The sequence below is a fragment of the Syngnathoides biaculeatus genome, chromosome 8 (assembly GCF_019802595.1).
Source record: "Syngnathoides biaculeatus isolate LvHL_M chromosome 8, ASM1980259v1, whole genome shotgun sequence".
NCBI lineage: Eukaryota > Metazoa > Chordata > Actinopteri > Syngnathiformes > Syngnathidae > Syngnathoides > Syngnathoides biaculeatus.
The window spans coordinates 12,995,453-13,017,099 of NC_084647.1; the positions used below are offsets into that span (position 1 = coordinate 12,995,453).

Here is a 21,647-nt window from a genome sequence, read left to right on the forward strand (position 1 = left end):
CTGAAATGGTCACCAGCCAATCGCAGTGCACATGGAGAAAGACACAATCACACCTAGGGGCAATTTAGAGTGTCTAAATTAACGTTGCATGTTTTTGTGATGTGGGAGGAACCCAGAGTGCCCGGAGAAAACCCGCGGCACGGGGAAAACTTGCAAACTCCACACAGGCGGGGCTGGGATCGAACCCGGGTCCTCAGAAGTGTGAGGCCAACACTTTACCATCTGATTCACCGTGCCGCCTTGTTTCACACATTTAAGTGTAATTCATAACAATATGATACATGATCCTTTTTTTTTTTTTTTTTTTTTGGAACTAGGCTCACTGGATTGGAATTTGTGTTTGATCCATTACGCAGGGTGTACCCCATCACATCATCTGAGCCAGAACGAAATGTTGGCATTTGTTATGTGCATTGTACAATTTGATATTTTATGTTCCTCGGCTTGTGAAATGATGTTCCACCAAGCACACAACAGCATTAAAATGATATTTAAAAATGTAAGCATTGTAATGTAATCTGAATCTATTTATTCCACTCTGATGGAGCAAATACATGCCTTGATTGTCAATATCCGGGAGCAGCACAGTGAAATAGTAGTATGTCAAAAGATTATTGTAAATATAGATAATATTTTAAAAAGCTACATGTCACGCTTACACTATGTACTTTTATTCACTAGAACCTTGAGGGTTCTAAACAACTTCCGACTTGTCGTTTCAGCAACAACCACTGTCTTAATCTCAGCAAATCATAATACTTCATTAACACCACAACTATTAAAAAAATAATTCTAATCTGTATCTCTTGACAAATACCTGCAGAAATGCAATTAACTTTATTTTACGCACGATAGCCTTTTGGAGATCCTTGTATCAATACTCGCACGGTAATTGGCTCCATATTTCTACTTCGCTGCTTGAAGACATCGATGAGGAGGGATTTGCCGGTCCCCTCGAAGAACCCGCTCCCATGTAGCGTAATTCATTTACATTAGCAGAGATTGCGCACCTTACCGGTTCTGGGAAAACGGGCGTCGTACCTGCTGGTGCTATGCGCGCCATCCACTTACAAAGGAAATAATTTAACCACGGGTGCCAGATGGCAATAAGGGGATGAAAAGAAGGTAGTAAAAGCCTGAGGTCATGATTAAGTGGAATGCGGTATAAAGCACAGAGAGACGAATAAATGTCGCGGAGTGCTCAACAAATGCTGAGAAGCGCCGGGCGCATTACTTTGGGCCCCCCGGATGATCGGGTAGTTTGGAAACACAGTTTGTAAATGACGAGCGAAAGTGTCAGACAAAAATAGAGGCTCTTCTGCTAAAGACTGCTTTCATCACAGCGTCAACGTCTTTGTAAAACTGGTTGAAAATAATGCCGTTATTTCAGAAAGTGCCACATGCATTTTGATGGAATGCAGCGTAATCATGAGCTTGTATTTGTAATTAATGACAAAAAATATGTACAGCAAATAAAGTTGTCCCTTTATTCACTTGTGTATGAATTGCTTCTCTTTGCCTTCACTTCTGCAACAGTGTTACTTGGTTTTTTTTTTAACTACTTTACTTTACTAGTACTTTGCGCGAGTTTTCTCCGGGCACTACGGTTTTCTCCCACATACCAAAAATATGCATCAATTAGAGACAATAAATTGCCCCTAGCTGTGATTGCGAGTGTGACTGTTGCCTGTCTCCATGTGCCCTGCGATTGGCTGGCATCCAGTTCACAATGTACCCTGCCTCCTGCACGTTGACAGCTGGGATCCGGCACTCCCCGTGACCCGCGTGAGGATAAGCGGCTAAGAAAATGGATGAGTGGATATATGTGTGTCATGTGCAAGTGTCACGGTCAAGAAGGGCGTGGCCTGGCCACCGCTCTGAGCGGTTTCATCTATTACACAGCTGTTTCTCATGAGGCACTGTGATGAGATGATTTCCCGCATCCAGGGTTACTCCTCCACTGCGCCATTATAATCCAGTCACCCTTTTGTTATGCTCTTTAGTTGTCACATAGTTATTGGAGATTGTTTTTTTGACTGTGTTGTCGTGCACAACTTTACTTTATAATAATAATAATTAAAAAAAACATTGAACATCATGTCCGCGTCTTGGAGTCCTGCATTTGGTTCCGCCCGTGCAGCGTTGGTTCGTGATAATGTGTGTGTCCTCAAATATACAATACCTTATTTCTACTGTTTTGGTCTTAAATTCCCGTCTAATTTGTCCAGTTTTCCTTGAGATAAAATGGAAAGCCGGGAGCTTGTAGAGCATGTGCGCAATGAGTTAATAAGTTCCAAGAGGCTGTTTAAGACTACGTGCGCATTTTGAGTAACAAAAAAAAAAAAAAAAAAATGTCAGTAAAGCAGTTTATCTACCAACGCGCATGCGCTTATTAGGCTTATTAGAACTGTCCACCTGCAAATATTCAGTGGTTCGGTTCATTGCAGAGTCTCAATGAGTGAAATTCGTCCAATTCAGTCTTTAATTTCAGTGTGGTTTTCCCGGAGAACTTTTGAGGAAAAGAACAATATCATTGCAAGTGGTCAGCTTACTCCTGAAGTTGTCATCACGAAAACGGAGACGAATTTGTCACTTTCAAGCCATCACGTACGAGAAGCATAAAAAGGTAGCTGGCTGTCCACAGGTTAGCAAACGTTCCCGTTTGCCCCCCCCCACGGAACACATAATCTGGACTACGGCAGGTTATGATGATTTAAACAACCTTCACGCGGCTTTGAGCAAGCACGAGCGTGCATCCCCGCTCACATTTCGTGTGGTGAAACATTTCGGAATTCACTCGTTTCGTGCGCTCAAATGGCTTGTGCGAAACTACGCCACGAGTTTACAAACTGTGTGAGCTGTTCCGCACTTTGCCATCCGCCACTGCATCGGTGGAAAAGAACATTCTCTGGACCAAAATGGATTAGCGCAATGCCGTGGGACAGCAGAAATTGTTTGGCCCTGCCATGATGTCTACTGGACCCGGGATGCTCGAGAAGATCAAGTCAGATGGAAGCTTCTATGACAAACACATCGTGAAGTTTACCTAAAAGGCACCTAGGATGGAATTCACAAGGTAGGACATTGATTTATGATTGAGTGTGTTTGTCCTGTAACTGCGCTTATCAAATATGTTGGTGTATTCATTAGTATTGGCAAATTCGTGGGCATGTGATTATGTCATTTCACTGATCACGGAGCTGGTTACATAACATTGTGTGTGCATCCACCTGCGTCAGTCCTGAATATGAATATGTCTGCTTTAACTTTATACCTACATGTTATTGTTAGTATTGGGCAAGTGTGAGTGCGTCTATCAAAATCAAGTCGATGTATTAGTTAAAAAAAAAAAAAAAAAAAAAGCTACCATGTGTTTTTTTCTTAATAATTAAATACCATAAAATTTTTGTGGATGAGCTGGTAAAGCTTTGCCCTCACAGTTCTGAGGTCCCAGATTCGATCCCGGCCTCGCCTGTGTGGAGTTTGCATGTTCTCCCCGTGCCTGTGTGGGTTTTCTCCGGGCACTCCGGTTTCCTCCCACATCCCAAAAACATGCAACATTAATTGGACACCGAGGTGTGATTATGAGTGCGACTGTTCTCTCTCTCTGTGCCCTGCGATTGACTGGCAACCAGTTCAGGATGTACCCTTGCTTGTTGACAGCTGGGATAGGCTCCAGCACTCCCCGTGACCCTTGTTAGGATAAGCGGCACAAGAAAATGGATGGATGGAAACGTTTTCAGCTCGCGCCCTAGCTGCCGCTCGCATGTTTGTCACTGCAGCATGACCACTGTAAACGGTCACCGCTCACCGCTGATATGTCCTGCGATTGGCTGGCAACCAGTTCAGGGTCTACCCCCGCTGCCAGTCCGACGATAGCTGGGATAGGCTTCAGGACTCCAGCGACCCTTGTGAGGATAAGCGGCTAAGAAAACAGATGGATATTATATATGTAGAGAGAGCGAAAAATATTATGAGCAACCAACCCAAAGGACACTTTATTTTATTAAAATGTATTGAGTCATAGAGGTAAAATGAGGCCGTTTGTTGCTTTTTGTCCAAAATAACCATACATCATTGTAATTAAATTACTCCTATTTCACTTGCTTCCAGTGGCAACGGCCCTGAGGAGGTGAACCAGTGCGACTGTGTGTGAAAGATAAAGGGCTGCTCGGCACATCCCCAGAGCTGGGAGGACTTGGCTCCGAACACACCACAAGTCTGCTTGCGTAACGGAGCTCACCGCTGACACCGAGGAGGTTGAGCGGTTCCGGGATTAGAGTGTAAAAGGTGAGATGTTCACTGATAGCTGCCGTGGCACCAACAATAGCCCAAGACAATAATTTTTCCTTTTGGCAGAACATACCAGAGCAATACATTTTTTTTTTTTTTTTTTATCACATCATGAAATACAGAGCTTGGCAGGCAATCAATGAAAAAACTTTAATTGCATTTAAGGATGAAAAGTGTTCTCTGAAAACATCTGCAGTACTTTGTTTGAATTAGTTTTTTAATTAATTCCATTGTGAATAGTGCCAACTGGTATTTAATCTTCCATGTTCCAATGTCAAATTTAGCCTGCTGCTAATGCTCAAATCAATATCTCATTATTTGAATGTTATTAGGGAACTTAATATATGACACTATACTGATTAAAAAGTGACCAGGGTGCAGCTGCATGTTTCGTGAAATTTAGTATCGAATTTATATTTATATATTCCATTCTTTTTACCGTTCTGGTATCATTAATAGGCGTCTACTACTGTGAGTTAAATTGTTTTGAATATTTCATAGTCCCTGAAATAAATATTTGTCATGTAGTCAACAAATAGGGAAAAATAGTGTGAAACACAAAATGGATAAACATACAATTCATCATTTAAGACATGAAAACTGCAATATTATGATGTATGATTACTTGCGTGATATAATAATTACCTAAAAATGAATAAGTCTAGAAGTTATGTAGTTTATTTCTGCTATTACTGAATATAGAGTTTTACTTGGTCATTGCCGATTGTCTCACTTAATTGTGGAACCAATAAATCCTTTGTTTTAAGTTTAACATAACAAAAGCTTTTTTTACTTATACACTTTTCAAGTGTGATTGCTCTCACAAGAAAAAAAATGAAAGCAGCTGACGCTCACTAAAGATCCGCATTCATGCTCTCTTTCTCTCTCTCCATCTCTCTCTCTTTCACCCATCATCCACCTTCCTCGACTTCCCACTCTCCTATAACTGTGGTTAATTAAAATTGAAAAAGATTGGCAGTCGGTAATTCAAGTCTTCTACCGGAAATTAATTAAAATGCTTGATGAATCGCAGGAAGAACACATTTTGTTTTAAAACAACCTGTTAGATTACGTAATTCCGAGCGACAACACAGTTGTGTAGGGCAACTGCCTTGTTAGTTTTTCACAATTGCTAAAACACAGATCTTGAAATCACGACCCATTTTCTCGAAACCTTAAACAAATCTAAAACTTCTCACTATATTCACAAAACCACTGACTGACTTCCTGCAGAACAAAAACTGTTGCCTCAGAACAAACCTCGAGTCACTCAAAAAGAAAAAAAAAAAACCATTGAACAGACACAGAACAAAGAAAAAAGGAAAACAAAATGATCAGTTTACAGTGTCCATCCATCTATTTTCCATGCCGCTCCTCACAAGACTCGCAGGAGTGCTGGAACCTCTCCCAGCTAATTATAAATCTGTATAAATAACCTTTATTATGTACTTTATAAATGTTTCTTTTCTTCGGCACTCATAGTAGAACAAAAGTAGATAAGATAGACTAGAAATACTCTTCTCCAAGGATAACGGGCAGTGGATCTGTTGGAAGATCTGTTTACTGCGTGTACAGCACTGTGTGGTGCCAAAGTGTAAATGTGAGTAGTATGAAAAAAGCAAATACCGTATTTTCCGCACTATAAGGTGCACCTAAAAGCCTTTAATTTTCTCAAAAGCTGACTGTGCGCCTTATAATCCGGTGCGCCTCATATATTGAGCCTTTAGTGCAGTTCCATCTAATGGATGCATAACGTAACCCCAGCCTCTACTGTAGCGTCTATTCAAGGCGCCTTATAATACGGTGCACCTTACATATGAAAAAAGTCTTAAGAAGGTGCGCCTTATAATGTGGTGCGCCTTATAGTGCGAAAACTACGGTACCCGGTCGCATTTCTGTATTCAGAGTATGGTGAGCACAAAGAACATGCTTGGGTTAGGCTACAGTCGCAGCCTTTCTGCTTTCCTCATTGTCAAACTGCGGACAAGAACATGACTTACAAAAGTTGCCAGTATTTCATCTGAAATATGTAATTGTTCTTTGTCTTATATTTTCTCCCGCCTCTTCCTCCTCGACCACATTTTGCTCTTACTCTTCCTGTCTCCGCAATTGTCTCTATGCCGAGAGAAATTTCAACAACCAAGGCTCCCTGAACTGCCTCGTATCGGTTTCTTCAAATCAATATCTACAAGTGTGATCAATTTTGAGTTGCTGTGTTTATATTTAGAGGTCTGTGCTTTAATTGAGATACACTTTTCCACCTTTGCCTACCATGATGCAAGAAAAGTGCATCAAAGTGCAACCAGTGTATAAAAATATGCTTGCACGTTATTTGTACTGTAATTAGATGAAAGGTGCTTAGGATCCCACAATAAGTGTGATAAATTCAATGTTCAGAAAATAGGTTTTTGTTTTTTAGCATTTGAGAAATACTGTAAATTTTTTGCTGTGCATTTTCAAGAAACAAATATTTGCTTATTTTCCACTTTGATTATATGCACTGCTTAAATTACATAGCCTGGATCCTCCAAAGCAAACATCTTGACCATGTATCTAATTCTGATACCGTTTAATGTTCAACCATGTCGCAAATTAATTGTTCAAATTGCATAACACAATCACATTCACACCTACGGGCAATTTATTGTCTTCGATTAAGCTTCCCTACATGTTTTGGGGATGTGGGAACCTGAATAAAACCCACAGAAGCACTGGGAGAACATGCAAACTCCATACCAGTGAGGCTGGATCTTAACCTGGGTCCACAGATGTATGTGTGAGCCAGACATGCAAACCAGTTTTACCCGTGCCACCTTCTGCTTTCAGATACTTTGTGATGTCATTCCATCTGTTTTACTTGTTAATCATAGTTTAATTGGCCTTGAACTGCATAACACAACTAAATATGTGTGATTTCCACTAACGGAATTCATAATTAGCAAAAATAAGCTACGAATATTTAGTTTAAACGAGCATACGACTTTTCAAAATTAGTTCAATGTTGTTTTCAACGACTGACTTTTGAAAGTCAAGAGGCCTTTTGAAAGTGATTTCCTTGCCATTCAGAAATGTGAAATACCAACTCGACAACAAATATAAGTTGAATATGACTCACTTTATCGTATATGGACTTCAAACTGTTGAATGCTTTCATAAATAAATGCCGTCACTTCTGTATAAGCCTTGAACAGGCCATATGGAGGTCTTCCAAGAATCAAAAAGCTTTTGTTGAACCGCTCCATTGTATGAGCTGCAGTCACTGTGATTTGACGAGGGCCATCGCCATTGCTCGCGCACCATCACGCTGCACAGTAAAGCACGAAAAATCCTGTGTAAAATTTGTTACGAGTAGAAAAAAATCGCTTATTTTGTGTAGTCTTGAAATTCACGTGTTTATTTCATAAACGTAGTTTACTAAACAAGCCTGCTCCTAACCAATCAGTATTCATCTGGAAATAGGAAATGCAAGTTAACTGTACTGAGCCTGTTCGGAAGTGATGCCAAAAGCACATATTCCGAGCTGCTTCACTTACTGCCAGTGCATTTACGTTGAAAGTCATCAACATAATGAGCCATGTCAAAGGAAATCCAGTTACACCAGGGGCGCTCAATGCGTCGACCGCGAGGCAGTTTTGGTCGATCGCGTGACTATCATCCACCTCGTCGCTTGATTCAGGTGTGGCCAATGCGTCGAGCGCACGCACATGAAGGCGCGATCTAGAGTCTCCAATTAATGCATGTTTTTGGGATGTGGGTGGAAACTGGAGTGCCCGGAGAAAACCCACGCAGGCATGGGGAGAATATGCAATTTACACACAGGCGGGGCCAGGATTTGAACCCCAGCCTTCAGAACTGTGAGGCCAATGTGCTACAGCTGCGTCACCATCCCGCCTAAATAGCTTCCAAACAGGCCAAATATAACATCAGTAGATGTAATGGTGTAAAATCCACGCTCTCTGACAAGCCAGGACACAATATTTAAGTACATAAAAATCAATAAGTCTTCATGCGAAAGCCTCTTTGAGTGCAGCTGTGTCATAAACAATTAGTTATTAGAGTGAAATGAAGGCATGGGTTGGGGATAAAAGCCCCGAGGAGCATAAAAAGGGCCAAAAAAAGAATGATTAAGGAAGCATTGATCATTCATTTTGTCGAGGCCTAGGACAAGTTGTTGTTTTCTAGTTGGGGCCCATCATGAGTTAGATGAGAGGAAGGAACAGACCTCGGGGGGGTGGGTAGGAAGGTGGACATCAAGGAAAGAGGGGTGCTGCGAAATGATGTTAAAAAGCTCTTTGGAATTTGTAAGATATTGATATGGCAGAAGCTTTGGACATGCTAGATTTTATTTCAAGAGGGCGCATAATTAGCAGCAATGCTGTATAAATGTCAGGCAACTTCTCATTCATACCACCTTGTAATTTCATTTTCCCTTCTTCAAGGTGCTTCCAAATAATAGTCCGTGGTTAACGTCTTGCGTGCCCTGCAATTATATATGAACCTGCTGGGCTGCTTTCCTGAAATGTAGTCATCGTAAACCCTCTCATGTGTGTTCCAGTCATGACATTCAAACCACCATCAGGGCATATCAATATTTTGCAGATAAAAACAATTCCCGAGAGACAGTGGAAGAAGGCATAGAGGCAAGTGTCTGTGTGTACAATGGATCGTTAGAAGGAAGGGATTCGGTGTCAGTGAAATGAACATGGCATCTGGCACCTGGTTGGGTATTGAACTTCCAATGATTTTGCAGTTCTTGTTCTATCAGCGACGGCTGATAACGGCAGCGGAGCGGCTTTGAGTGAACACCAAAACCAAGCCGTCTTAACTTTGCATGTGAAACCAAATAATAACAACACCGGCCTGTCAGGTGATGGATGGACATGAAGCAATATGTTGGACAATCACGATCAGACATTGAAAGAATTTGTGACTAAACCATTTTACTTTATTGAAATATTTTACTTTTAGCAATCACGGCACTCGTTGAGCTAGTCAAGACTATTCTCACAGTTTCTTGCAAAACCACTTATACCTTAGTAACATAGTAACGCTCACCGTGGACGTCATACATTCAATTAAGTCTATCATTTGCCAAGTTTTATATTAATGAACAACGGTTTTGTTTAATCCTTTTCTAAAGTATATTAAATAAACCTTTGAATACAATGTTATTCTTGTAATTATATGTGCGTTTGTGTATTTGCACTCCCAGCAGTACAATTCAAACATACGCTACTAAAATATTTGTCATCCTATTTGAATAAAAAAACAGTAATAATGGATGATCGCACATTCATGATTTATGATGGAGGGTCTGTGTAATAGCCAGCAAGAGGTTTTAGTTTGAAATCTAAGCTTGAACCTTTCTGTGTGGCGTTAGCAAGTTCTCCCTATGCTTCTGGAGGTTTTTCTTCAGCGACTCTGGTTTCATCTTTCCTTGTGACTAAATTGAGCCCATCTGGGAAGACTTTCATGTACTGTATCTTCGAATGCTAAATGTTACCCAGCAAATATGATTGGCGCTTCTGCCTCGGCATAAAGTTTAACCCAGTAGAAGTAGTCTTCATCTGGGGAAATTCAAAATGAATAAATTCATTTCGTCCATAGCGGTGGTGTTGGATGAAGGTGTAAGTAAGGCAGGCAACAGGCCAGATGGAACGAAAGGAGATCTAAATGGTGTAGAGGTGCAATCATAAGGTGTCTTGTGGTGAAGTAGGTGCACAGGTGATTTGAACTTTGTATTTTCCGTATTTCTGCCACGGCTGCTGGCCCAAGGGAGCGAGGTTACAAGGCATACTAACGCCAGAAGTGGAAAGTCAGCCCTTTGGCAATAGATGGAATGAAACTCACTTGATCTCACACGTGTCAGCAGCTAAAGTCGCATGATTTTTGCAAGGGAGGTGTGGGACACCCTGTTGGTCCAAACTGAACATGACAATAAACGAATCCAATCCTCAGTCAGTCAGTAATCCACGTTTTTTTTTTTTTTTTTTTTTTAGCCTTCTTTTGAAGTGAACACTCAGACTTTACAAATGATAAATAAATAAACATTTCTGAACAGTGGATGTCAAGAGTGCTTGATCCCTTATGTAAAGCAGCTGGATTGTTGTGGTGGAATATCAAAAGCAGTGCTCATGATTTATTAGAAGTATTCACAGTGTCAGATTTATTCACCCCATACCCCCCCCTCGTACCCCGTGCTCCCAATTGCACCCCCCCTCCCCGCCCCCGTCCCCTGCCATCCCCATGATTCCCTATTATGAAAAGCTAAAAAAAAAATGCAACAAGGATTTATTATCCTGTTGGTGAGCCAGGCTTCATTTGCACAACAGAGGCCTCGATCGGCATCCTGGCAATGTTTTCGTTTTGATTTATGAGTCGTGAGCAGTGTTAGGAGTACATATTCACCCGTCTGCTCTCTTGTTGTCTACAGTGATGCTAATATGGAATGTGATGAAACATGGACACCAATCAACATCGCCACCTTTCCAATGCTGCAATGCTCATTCATTTTGCAAGATTCGTTTGAAAAACCAATATTTGTTCTTTAAAACTGCACTTAATGGTTTGGCATAGCTAAAATGCCAAAAGCAACCAATTATGTCTGTGTGTGTGTGTGGTGTGTGTGTGTGTGTGTGTGTGCAAATGCGACTTGCATGCGTTGAATTTGTTCTTTGTCCATTTTGCTACCTTGTTCGCAAGCTCTTCGTTAGTCACGAGGGGCTGAATCTCATAGGCCTTTGTTTGAAGTGAGCGCCTGATCACACTTGGTTTGTAGGGGTATGTAGCCCTTCATCTTAGCCCTACCCCTTGGCCTTACAGCGAATTGGATACAGAAAATTCCAGTCAGTACCTGGTGTGACTGCCATTTTTCTCATTGGAATCACAATCGGCTTTATTGGCCAAGTAGGTAAATAATGCACAAGGAATTTTTCTCATACAGTCTTGGTTTCAGTTCTGTCTGAATGTGCGCATGCAAAAACTCTGACACGGATGGACATGGACAAATGTGGTAGCCATGACAGTCATTTATGTGAAGATGGTTTTTTTTAATCTTCAAATCAATCCCTTTTCTATTACCTGCATTGAAATGAAACAAATGTACCTAACAATGTGTTAAACTGTGTAACGTCTCGCAATTTTGTTAAATGAATACACTAAAGTTTGACAATTGTTAGTCCTCACAATTTTCATCAGATTACAGTTAGGAAACAACAGGAATGTGAAGAGGGTGTTAGTTTACATAAAGCTGTATAGAAAAGCACGGGAATATTTTTTTATTCATATCTCCTTTATTAGTACAAATATGAATAATCACAGAGTTGGAAAAATAGCCAGTGCTGTATAGCACAGATGTGGCGTGTCACAGAGGTGAAGAAACTCAATAATATATGTTAAGTATTATAAATATAGTTCTTGGTTTGGTTGTTACTAAGGATTTGAGCACAGAATAAATAAATGTGACTATAATAAAGTCAGGCAAAAATGCGGTCTGGAACACAGGTACATAACAGGAATGTATATCATTCATGTCATTGGCCATATTTGTGGTGATCGTGCTTTTCTGATGATTCCAATATTTGTACTCACTCCACAAATTTGTATTCAACCATGTTCATGTTTTGGAGGCCAGTACAGTTTAGTTATGGTTCATGCTAATCCTCCCTAATAATAATATGTATTTTGTTTTAAGGTCTTGTTTCACTTTAAACACAGTGTATTGTAATCTATCATTATTATTTGGGGAAAATGTGATTAAAATCGTCGGCCCGGTGGAAAAACTAGTTAGAGCGTCTGCCTCACAGTTCTGAGGACTGCGGTTCAAATCCAGGCGCCGGTTTGCAGGTTCTCCTCGTGCCCGCGTGTGTTTTTGTATGAGCGCTACGGTTTCCTCCCACATCCCGAAAACATCCACGGGAGGTTAATTGAAGACTCTAAATTGCCATTAGGTGTGATTGTGAGTGTGAATAGTTGTTTTTTTGTGCCCTGTGATTGGCTGAGAAACAGTTCAGGGTGTACCCCGCCTCCTGCCTGAAGATAAGCAGGGTTATATCATGGTTTAAAATGTCTTTTTCTGAAAATAAAAATGTCTCTGTGGGAATATGCTTTTTAACTATCAATTTTCCCAGTAAAGCTACCATGAACGTATTACTGTCAAGATGAATAGTTCCACCAGCACATGCCATTCCTATACTACCCAAATTAGGTTAGTGAGGAAAACTGTTGACTTTTCAGTTTTTTTTTTTTAAACAAGGGTCAATTTCATAAATGAAAAAAAATCACTAATAATTGTATGAAAAATGTACACCACAGGTTCATATTTTTTTTTTTTTTTTTACTGCAATAATAACAGACTGTTCCATATATAGTGGCCAGAGGCGTTTATTTACTCAACAGCTGCAACAGCGGCACCTTTTATTTGTAGAATGCATTCTTGTCATATATTAAGGAATCTAAGTTACTTAACAAAACATTTCAATGATATATATATATATATATATATATATATTATATATATATATATAATATATATATATATACCGATTATAAAATGGTGACGAGTACAAGATGTATGATCTACTACTTGTAACCTTGATGAGGTCATTAACCCTCTCTGGACCAAATAAAATTTTGCAGAGAGAAAAATCTGATACTTTCAGAAAATGATACTCTGGACTGAAAATTTTCGATTATATTAAACCTGTTGCAAATTTGCAACCCCTGCCTGGAAAGGGTTAATAATTGTATGTTACGAACTGTAGAGAGCGTTGGATTATAAACCACACCCACTTCGTGAATATTTTTTTTAGCCGCACAGGACTATACATCACAGAATTAGATATTCACACAGAGATTTTTTTAAACGTTTATTTTCATACCATGTTTCCTATAACAGTGACTGTAACACAGCAGTAAAACATCTGAAATATAATAGAAAAGCCATTGTTTTTTTGTTTTTTTTTTATCCTCCTGTTCACTGAAAAAACTGAAGTTGTCTCCTTCAGCATGGGAGTTGAAGAGCCTCAGAATGTTTCCGTCACACACCATTTCAGCCTCTATGTCATTTTCATCTCGAGACACAGCTGACGACGTGCTGTTCTCCTCACGTAGCAGAAATCTGTTGGTGAGCGTAGATTCTTTTCACCTGTCCGTGCGGGTGGTGGGTGCTGTTGTGAAGACGTATTATACCGCAGTGCTGGTTGATCTCTCATAATAACGGGCTGGCTCCAGAGGGGGGGCCCGGTGACCCACATCCAGGAGAGAGAAAATGTTGACCTGTGTTTTTATGCATCATGGGAGTGTTCGCGGGTGCTTTGTCTATTTCCTCTCCAGGGGTGACCCTGTCAGGGGCATAACACCCCAGACAACGTAGCTCCGAGGAGGGACACACAAAACCCTCCACCACAATATGGTAGCTGTCCAAGTAGGGGGAAGTGCTGGATATTATTTCATGAAATGCTTTTCTTTCTCCTGTGTTTGTCCACACTCTGTCCACTCGAGTATATTTGCTTTTAAAAGGTAACAGCTCCTATTGTTTGGATTAAGTCTTTGTTGATGCTGTGACTGTGGAAATCATATTTTCAAAGTAAAAGAACTCACCAGTTTGAATTCTAGCGAAGGTTTCTTTGAGAAGTGTGGACAATCCTGTTAGGAGTTTGTGTATGTGTTTGTGTGTGCATGTGTCACACCTGAACCTGCTTTTCCGGTGAATCTATATTTTGTTTTTACCACTTCCAGAATGGAGCCATTGTGCCAAGATGATTTAAATGTGAAGTTTGAGCGCAAGGAAAGGGCATTTCAGTGTTGTTTTCAAAGTGCGCACCTTTTGATTTGTTTTCAGAAAATGAATCATGCAACCTTTGTAGATATTGCATAGTCATTTTTATTAATTTTCTTTTTTCCTTTTTTAACTGTAAAACCTGTTCACTGTGAAATTGATTATTGAACGCAGACCTCGCATTTATTTTTCAGTGGTATTTATAAAGACGACAAAAGGGTTTAGCCCACCAGTGCATAAAAGAAACTACCAGAAAGAGTAACCTACTGCTGAGCTTTTAACTGACTGCAATAAAGCTTGCAAACATAACACTAATATGATTCCTGAGTGTAATTAAATATACAAGAATTAAAAAAAAAAGAGACGCACAAATTGCTGGTCTTCAGCCAAGCGCTTCCATGAACAAGTGGGAGGAGGTTATGCCTGAAATTGGAACGCAATAAATGTGATGTGTTTATGTGCTATTTTGATGTTGCTTGAAAATATCTGCACACTTGTAATATGACATCCAACCTCTGAAATTAAAATGTTAGCAGTTAGCATGTTTACAGATAATACATAATTGGTTTTACTGAAATATGTTGCTGGAAATTCATTTATGCAGCCATGTTGTATAAATGGGGTCAGCCAGGATGCAGTGTAGAGACGTATTGGTTACCATTCCTTGTGCAAGTAGGGAAATGTATGATGAACAGTCTTTTATAAAGGACCTGAAAGCAATAATTGCAGGAAATATCAAGTATCTATGATATACATAAAATGTAAAGTACCTTAATGTAATAAAATAATACTTAAATCAACGTTAAAGTCACCCTGTAGAATATTACTTGAGTTTTGAAGTATTTGGCATTTTCTGTACTTACAGTAAGTATCAAAAACAAAGGTGATGTTCAGAACTGTGGAAACTAGAGAGGAATAAAGATGATGAGCCACACAATGAAGTTATGGGAAAGAGTAGTGGAGGCCAGACTCAGGACAGGAGTAAGTATCTGCGAGCAACAGTATGGTTTCATGCCTAGAAAGAGTACTACAGATGCATTATTTGCCTCGAGAATGCCTGTGGAAAAGTACAAAGAAGGTCAGAAGGAGCTACATTGTCTTTGCAGACCTACAGAGAGCCTATGGCAGAATACCAAGAGAGGAACTGTAGTACTGCATGCGCAAGTCCGGTGTGGCGGAGAAATATGTTAGAATAGTACAGGGCATGTACGAGGGCAGCAGAACAGAGGTGAGATGTGCCGAAGGTGTATCACAAGAATTTAAGATGGAGATGGGACTGCATCAGGGATCCGCTCTGAGCCCCTTCCTGTTTGCGGTAGTAATTGATAGGCTGACAGATGAGGTTAGACTAGAATCCCCTTGGACCTTGATGTTCGCAGATGATATTGTGATCTGCAGTGAAAGCAGGGAGCAGGCGGAGGAACAATTAGAAAGAAGGAGGTACGCACTGGAAAGGAGAGGAATGAAGATTAGCCGAAGTAAAACAGAATATATGTGCATGAATGAGAGGGGCGGATGGGGAAGAGTATTTTTCTCTAAAAAGTGAGGGGTTACAATCCTTATAACATCAAGTTGTACTCTTATTTCAGTTCATCTAAAGGGGCATGGTGTACGACCGGTTAGAGCATCTGCTTCACAGTTCAAAGGACTGGGGTTCAAATCCTGGCCCTGGCTGTGTGGCGTATGCATGTTCTCGCCATGCCTGTGTGTGTTTCCTCCAAGCATTCTGGTTTCCTCCCAAAAACATGCACGCTAGGTTCATTGAAGACTTTAAATTGCCCCTCACTCTGGATGGTTGCTTTTTTAAATGTGACCTGTGATTGGGTGGCAATCAGTTCAGAGTGTACCCCACCTCCTGCCCGCGAACCTAGTGAGGATAAGCGGTTAAGAAAATGGATGGATACTTCATCTAAGTAGTGCCATCAAAGAACTTCACGTTGGGTAATGGCCAAAGGTGAAGAAAAGAGATTCTGGACGCTCTCTGAACTAATGACAGTCTTCTGTCATTGGTTAAATCTACTTCACATGATTTATGAATGCCACGTTGTTTGTGGTATAGGCTTGTGGTAGTTTTGGTCATATTTGGGGGCTTTTCTTGGTGGGAATTCAAAGATTTTTCACAAATTGTTTGTTGACCTGCTGTGAGCTCTTCTTGGACAAGGTGTGGGGGTGCACTGATTTACATTGTTTCAAATGTCATTTTTGAAAAAAAAAAAAAAAAAAAAAAAGGTGGAGGTGGTGCTATGGTCAACACACATTTTTTCATACAATTCACAAAGTGCCACTAATTCTGGTGTTTGTACCTTGGCCATCGAGGAGCAGTGAAAAACAGACAAACTATTATAAGATTTAGATTATTTTTTTTATATGAGATATACAAAATAGTTTACTGGTAGCTCAGTACGGCGTGATTGTTAGTCGTTCTTCACAGAAGATAAAGAATATATGAATGTGAGTATTATGTTGTCTGTCTCCATCTGTTGCTGCAATGTATTTCTTTTCTTTCCAATATCTATTGCCTAAAGCGTGACAACCCCACCACATAGCTGAATATTGTTCACTTGTCTGGTCATGGTGTTTCCCAGTGTATGGTAACATAAAGCTAAAGGAGGCTTGCAGTCCACAATTTGTAATTCTCTTTTTTTGTTCAGTTTGAGAGTAGCCCTCATCTAACTGAGTTCCAGGAGCCTTAAATTTTCATCCATGTGTGCTGCAGTTCTTGATTATAAGGTTATTTTGAGAAAAACACACACGTGTGTGTGTATGTGTGGGTGTGTATATATATATATATATATATATATATATATATATATAGATCAATATATTTCTGAACTGTTTTGAAATGAAATTGAGTTATTGGATCAGCTGAAAATTTGGAGATACTTGTTTTTCTATGGACAATGACGTGATGGACAATAAAAATGTGGCTTAAAAGTATGAAAACTGTAGGAGGAGCCCTGGAGCTAATTATTACTCATTATATGGGTCATCTTCTGTTTCCCATGACAACCTCTGAGCCTTGCTTTCCTGCTGCAGACTTAATTAACAAGTCAAAGAAAAACCGTCTTGCTTCGACCTGAGACGCAAGAGGTTAATCGCTGTCACAGATAGACGCAAACTGCAGGACTTCCCATTTTTGTCTGTTGCATTTTTTGATGACAATAAATCATACATCACTATTTTGGCTTTTGGAAACTGTCTTTAAGGCGAATGAATAAGTCCTCTCCCTCAGCACTAAAAAGAGAATAAATACACTTGAGTGCTGAGTGACATTTCAATTAGCCCCCTGTCCTCCAACACTAATAATCAGATTGTAAGCCTTGTAAAGGAGAAGACAAGCCATTAAAATATATTTTAAAAACCTCTAGATTTACTGTGGGCTGTAGGTTTTGCTTGTATTCTCTGACAGCATAAGTGCTAAACCACCCCCACCACCACCACACGTTTACCCGTCCCCAAATGAAATACACGCTATCTTGTTGAAACTCCAGAGGAAAACTGATTTAGTAGTGTTGGGAATACTTTATTCGCCTTTTAATTTCTTCCATCAATTGCAAGGCTCCTCATCCATTCTGTTTAGGGCCCTTCAGAGTGATGTTACTGTAGACGAGATAACTATAATACATAAGCTCTGACCATGCAATCAAAGGAGCTCGGCTACTTTTCACATTTGCGTTGACATCGGAATAAAACCCGCCGATAGATTGCCCTCATTTTGTAGCAGTTCGTCATAGATCATTGTCCTGGATTTGATTACAATGGAAATGTAAAAGTCACCCTCAATCCAATCACTGGTAGATTTGTGTTTTATTTGTTTTGCTTTTGTTGTTTTGTTGGGATTGAATTATGGTGGGGAAAGAAACAATGTTCTAGGGTCTAACTCTAGCCACCATAAAGGTCTTAATAACTTTATGGGCAATAATTTAAGTAAGATTTGAATATCTTCACCTGACAAGTGAAGTTAGCCACTGTTAATAAAAAAAAAAAAAAAAAACAAGGGTGAAAGCCTACGCAAAAATGAATTAAGGCTGTTGAAAGTTTTCTTCATTTCTGCTTTCCATCCATTTTCTGAGCCAGTCATCCTCACAAGGTTCGCATGACTACTGGAGTCTATCCTAATGATCTTTGAGCAGGAGGCAGGGTACACACTGAACTGGTTGCCAATTGCAGGGCACATATAAACAACCATTTTCCGTCACATTCCCACCTATGGGCAATTTTGAGTCTTCACTTAACCCTCCATGCATGCTTTTGAGATGTGGAAGGAAACCGGCGGCAGCCAGAGAAAACTCGGGCAGGGACGTGGAGAACATGTAAACTCCACACCGATGTACAGTATAACCTGTCCACTCAACACTCACATGTACTTCTATTTCTAACAGCCTTTTATTGCTGCGCCAATAATAATACTACATTGACGAATACAAAACCTTCCATTGAGAAACGAATCATGAATTTAACAATATTTGTCACTTCATGTATAACATTACAAATTGGTTGCTGCCTACAAACAGTGATTTCTTTGTTTGAGTGCAAAAATTCAAGTCAGCAATGCAGAAAAATTCTTAAAACTCCATGCTGGTTTAGAAGCAGCCAAATAACAATAAATAAAATAATCATGAGTGGCCTACTTTACTTATTTCCCTCGGCTTAGTGGTACATGTATATATTTTTTTCTTGGTCAGTTTTTTCATTTGATATGTGGACATTTGATTTGAACAGGGGGAAGAATGTAAAATGACTTATATTTGTATTGTTGCATTTTATTGTTTCATCTTTGGGACTGACAGAGTTTTTGGCAGAGGGATACCTTGTAACGGGAGCTGGAATTGTTATTCCTTCTGCAGAAAACAAATTTGACACGCGATAAACACTGCAACACCATTAAAGACTGATACTTTTCCAATATCCATCCATACATTTTCTGAACCGCTTATCCTCATGAGGGTCGCTGGAGTGCTGGAGCCAATACCACCTCTCATCGGGCAGGAGGCAGGGCACACCCTGAACTGGTTGCCACCCAACTGCAGGCACATGGAGACAGACAAGAGTCGTACTCACAATACACACAGCTTGCAATATTCAGTCAACACCACAGTCGTCACTTTTACAGTTGAAAAATGACACTGGCAAGTTTATCAGGCAACCAAGATTAGAACAAAAATCCAACCTTTTATTGCAGCTAAAATTTAACATATTTCATCATTTCATTTAACATCATTGCAGTGGCTGGCGTGGGTTTATGTACTCTGTAGTACTGGGTGTAACTTAATGAAAAGTGTTCATGGTAGCTCCCACTCCCCACCCTTGCCCCCAGTATAACGCAGTCCCCCCACCCCTAGAGAGTGTGCCCACAAGTTTGAAAACCATTGCCCTAGAGAAAACGTTTAAGCATACGTAATCCTGGGGTTATTTTTCTGATGTTTTCAGCGGTTGAATTTACCATAAGCAGGGATGTCCACATACATTTATTTTAGTGACGATTGATTACAGTTTTTGGATTTAAAGCACCATTAAAAAAAAAAAAAAAAATTCAAATGAGTGCCAATGGGGAGGAAACTGCTGAACGTGGACTCTAATGCTGGGATTATCATTTTGATATTTTCAGATCTCAAAGTAGTCACGAGTCAAGATGTACATAAATCTGGGTAATGGCAATGATTGACCACAGTTTTTCCGATATTAACGGCTGTTAGAAAACTGCACTTGATCGACTGACGTCATGCTCGCTGTGACCAAAGGATTAGAATTTCAATGTTAAGCACTCACATTGGTTGATGGAGTGTTTAGGAACTTCAGTCGTGATCCGCTCACTAATTGACAAACAACTTCACACTGCATGTAAATTTTAAAACCACAACAATCTCTGGCCCCAAGTACAAGTGTAAAGCTCTGCCTGTATAATTGATTTAAAAAAGAATACTGTATACTATTATTATTAGTAATAGTAGTAGTAGTAGTAGTAGCAGCACCACCCCTATTATTATGTATTAGGAAGGACATCTGTCCATGAAATGTATGCCAAGTCTTATACTGTACATAAAGTAAGTAAATGTAAGAAACATGTAGATAAGAGGCATGGTGGCGCAGCTGAAAAGCATTGGCCTCACAGTTCTGAGGACCAGTGTTCAATCCCAACCCTCCCCTGTGTGGACTTTCATGTTCTCCCCGTTCGTGCCTGGGTGGGTTTTCTCCTGGCACTCCGGTTTCCTCCCACATCCCAAAAACATGCAACATTAATCGGACACTAAATTCTCCCGCAACTCCCTGTGAGGATAAGCTGCTGAAAAAATGGATGGATGAGGTAGATAAAAGGGGTTCCCTGGCAAGAATAATCAGGCTCAGCACCTCCCCCCCACCCTGCCCCCTGAGAGGAAAGCTGTGAAGAAGAAGAAGACTCCTTTTTCCTTCAGTTTCTCCACATATTATGTGAGGGCATATCTTGAGAAACAGTTGCAATTATGAGCAAATACCATCTTTAAACCACATGCACCAATTTTCCACCGTGAGAAAAGCACTTCTTATGCAAAGTCCTTTGACCCCCTTCACAAGCTGTGTTGCGTTGCATACTGATGACCATACATGGCAGACAATTCTATATCTTAGCATAGCACCAAACATACCTTGTTGAGGATTTGTGTCAGAATAAATTACATGGGTGCCCACAGGGTACATTTGACTAAAGCTCTTTCAGCACTTGAGAGGCTAAAAAGATTTGTGCAGCTAAAATTCAGAGTTTATTCTTACCTCTAATAAAGAATGTGAATTTCACTGTTAGAATATTTCTTCTCTACGGTCATGTGTTGACACAGGTAGTGAATTGACAAACGGTTTGACAGAAATGTGCATTGCTTGAAGTAAAACATACACTGTTTTTGTGCCGGAAAAACAGAGATAAGTAGAATAGCCCAATATTGTTCTCAAGCAAGAGTACTGTTACCTTCGCACAGTGCTTCTCAAAGAGCGTGGCGCTTTTTTCCCCGTACTAGAATAAAGTGTAATTGCACATCCACTACAGTAGTTGGCAGTGGTGCTCTCATTGTCAGTGTCCCCGCCGGGAGTATTAGCTCTATAGTGTAAGTTTTTTTTTTTTTTTTTTTTTTTTTTTTTTCCCCACCGAGAAGGCAACCTGAAGTACAGTAAGCGAACCCATAATAGACAACATGAAATTTTTGAATGAGAAGAAAGGCAGAGTGACATGAAGACAATGAGACAAAAGAAAGTCACCCGGAAGCTAACACGAGGAAATATGACGAACCGTATGTAACGCTTGGCTTCACTGTGACTACAGTGGGAGACGAGAAAAGAACAAAAATGTTGCCAGCGGACAACATGAAGCCAAACAAATGAATGCGCCACTTGAAGACATTACACCCCAGTCATGCTGATAAAACGCTGGATTATTTATAGCGAAAACGAGCCTAATGTTGCCAACAATCATACCGCTTTGTTAAAGATACTTCAATAAAACAGCGAGCGCTGTTAGCATCATATAAGCTAGCGCACCAAATTGCTGAGTGCAAAAAAAACATCCCAAAACATACTAGAACAGATTTATTCATTTTTATTTTTTTAA

At 40.1% G+C, this 21,647-nt stretch overlaps 1 protein-coding gene across 5 annotated transcripts in view; it reads left to right on the forward strand.

Moving 5' to 3' along the window:
* The window catches only part of kirrel3b (kirre like nephrin family adhesion molecule 3b), a 236,371-nt gene that overhangs the window by 24,602 nt on the left and 190,122 nt on the right, over nucleotides 1-21,647 (forward strand). For 4 of the 5 annotated variants that reach the window (XM_061826863.1, XM_061826867.1, XM_061826866.1 and 1 more), the window contains one exon: nucleotides 4,114-4,290. The gene's annotated coding sequence lies outside the window, so the exon portion shown is untranslated. Of the gene's footprint in view, nucleotides 1-2,366; nucleotides 3,077-4,113; nucleotides 4,291-21,647 lie in introns of those variants that run through there. The other variant, XM_061826864.1, reaches the window with a different exon arrangement.